The sequence below is a fragment of the Octopus bimaculoides genome, chromosome 15 (assembly GCF_001194135.2).
Source record: "Octopus bimaculoides isolate UCB-OBI-ISO-001 chromosome 15, ASM119413v2, whole genome shotgun sequence".
Classification (NCBI taxonomy): domain Eukaryota; kingdom Metazoa; phylum Mollusca; class Cephalopoda; order Octopoda; family Octopodidae; genus Octopus; species Octopus bimaculoides.
Window position 1 is genome coordinate 38,214,498 of NC_068995.1, and position 2,719 is coordinate 38,217,216.

The 2,719-nt window shown below is 36.0% G+C and overlaps 1 long non-coding RNA gene across 2 annotated transcripts in view; it reads right to left on the minus strand.

Annotated features, from left to right (window-relative positions):
• Nucleotides 1-2,719, minus strand: part of LOC128249509 (uncharacterized) — a 23,533-nt gene that overhangs the window by 17,286 nt on the left and 3,528 nt on the right. The window contains exon 1 of one of the 2 annotated variants that reach the window (XR_008265625.1): nucleotides 782-913. The exons of the other annotated variant lie outside the window; for it this stretch is intronic. This is a non-coding gene — a long non-coding RNA (uncharacterized LOC128249509). Of the gene's footprint in view, nucleotides 1-781; nucleotides 914-2,719 lie in introns of those variants that run through there. 2 annotated transcript variants of the gene reach the window in all.

Genomic DNA, 2,719 nt, shown 5'->3' on the forward strand with positions numbered 1-2,719 from the left:
AAGTAATTTTGTATGTACTTTTAATATCTGTCATTACAGTATCGAAATGTGATTTGATACTGAAATAGTTTTCTTTTTCTCCTTCCTTTATTTTTGTATTTGTTGTTGGAGTTTTCGTAAAGGCTCATTAAGAGAAAGTAGGAGTTGAAAGGATTTGTATTAGAAAGAGGAAATTAGATTTTATTAGGGAGAAAATGTTTACTCGTGTAGTTTTACGGATTTTATTCATTATTAGGAAATATTTGGAGTGAAAAAATGACGCAGTGACCTAACTTATTGTATTTAGAATATTAATTGCGATTGTTTAATCGAAGAAATTTTGAATTGTGTAAATGTATGAATTTTAAACATACACACACAGAGAGTAGATTTGCCTTTTATAGTATAGATACATACATATATATATATATATATACATACATATAATGGATCATGATTCAAGTGAATAAGGCACTAAAATCGTAAGACACGAAATACATGAGTACACAAAAAAAAAAGAAATAGATGAACACATACGTATGAACAGAAGTACAGAATGATTTTCAGGTTATGTATAAAATTAACTCGGAATATTTACTAAGAACTCTGTGAGCCCTAGTGCTAATCAGGAAACGCACATTACAATAAATATACGGTCCATAATACATTTGGGAACCATACGAAGAGAAGGTCCAGAGTGAGATGAATAATAAATACATAACAGCAGATGGATAATGTATATACGGGGGCGGGGGGTACTGCAAAGAAACCGGAATTTTGCTATATTTTTTTATTAACTTACTTTTACATTTACAATTTTATCGCCTTCAAAGTATTTTTCATTTGAAGCAATGCATCGATCCGGGTGCGTTTTCTACTATTCGAAACAGTGCTGGAACTCTTGCAAAGTGACACCATTTAACGCCTCTGTCGTGTTTATCTTCACCTCTTACACATCAGCGAATTCCGTAGTACCTGCTTTTATTACCAGTGATTACCTTCGTAAAAAGCTCCGGATCAACTTCCAACTGTTCTTTCAGTTTACGACACCCATTCAGTTGTGGCTGTTTTTGATCATCCGTGAGGAAGCGAGGTACAAATGTTGCTGCAACTCTTTTCATTCGCAATTCCTCAAGCAAAATTTCTTGACAGCAGCTCCTGAACACACAAGTCATATCAAGTTCGTCAATTTCTCGGTGACCGTCCTCCAAGATGAGTTCATGTATTTTCATAATGTCTCCATTCGCTCGGGAGGTCGACAGTCATCCTGACAAGGTTGGTTTTCAAGTGAAAATTGTCCATTCCTAAAGAAGGAGAACCCAGGTTCGAAATGTCCCTAACACACCTAATGAAGGCTGGAGGGCATATCAGCTGAGGCGTTGTATTAATAACAAACAAGATGAGGACAAATATTCCTCAAATGTAAATTATCTAAATAATGTACATAATTCCTCATCTCTAAATATAGAACTGTACTTTAAAATTTCAAACAAATTTATTCTAATAAGGGGCAAGACCGCCTTTGGCATTAATTGCAGCTTGAATTCTACGAGGTATGGACTTGTACAAAGTTTGAATTGTTTCTAAAGGAATTTTTGTCCATTCTTCATATTAACAGTCTGCAGTGATGATGGTGGAGGATACCGACTTCTTACTTGTTTTTCTTAAATGCACCATAAATGTTCAAAAATATTGAGATCTGGATAAAATGTGGCCAGATAAAATTTTCAACTACACTGCAATGTTTCTCGTGCCATTCAGTAACAACTTTAGCTTTGTGAATTGGACCATTATAATCCTGAAAGATTCCGCAACCATAGGATGAATGTGATCAGATAAAATGCTTAAATAGTCTTGGCTATTACTTCTGCTATGAAGGGAAACATTGGGCCGGCAATTTCAAAGGTATAGGCCTCCAAATCATCACCGACCCTCCTCCATATTTAACAGTTGGAAGAAGACAGTCTGGGTCAAATTCTTCTTTTGGCTGTCTCCAGACGTATACTCGGCCGGTGGTCGGAAGTAAGGTTAATGATGACTCGTCCGAGAAAATAACATTCTTCCACTGCTTTAGGGAGAAATTCTATAGGTTTTTACTCCACTCTAAACGCTTTGCAACGTTTGATTTTGAAAGTAGTGGTTTTCTTATTGCATCCCTCCCGTGAAATCCGGCTTTTTGCGAACAGTTTTTGTGGAAACTGGTTTATCGAGGTGGTCATTAAGCTCTGCAATAATTTTGGGAGCTGTACTTTTGTGATCCTTTCTAACAATTCGCGTAATAGTCCGACGGTCCCTATCTAAAAGTTTTGGTTTTCTTCTGGAGTTTTGCTTCGACGAAGAGGTTTTCCTCTTTATCAAAGGCTGTCATTACTTTCGAGACAGTACTTCTTGATACAGCAAACATTTAGGCTGTTTTCGTTACCCCTGCCATACGAGTACCAACAATTTTACCTCTTTCAAAGTCCAATAGATCTGTCATTTTAATGAATTTTAATGACCTTTTTCTGATGTTATCTGAAAAGTAGCAGCAATTTTAGCAAAACATATTAAGCAACACTAATAATAAATAAAAAAAACATAAAAGTAAACAAGCTTTTGACGGCTATATAGATATTTCACAATCATGATGCTAGGTGTTTCCATTATTTTGTCCAACCCCTGTTTAAACACGCGCACACACACACACACACACACACACACACACACACACACACACACACACACACACACACACACACAC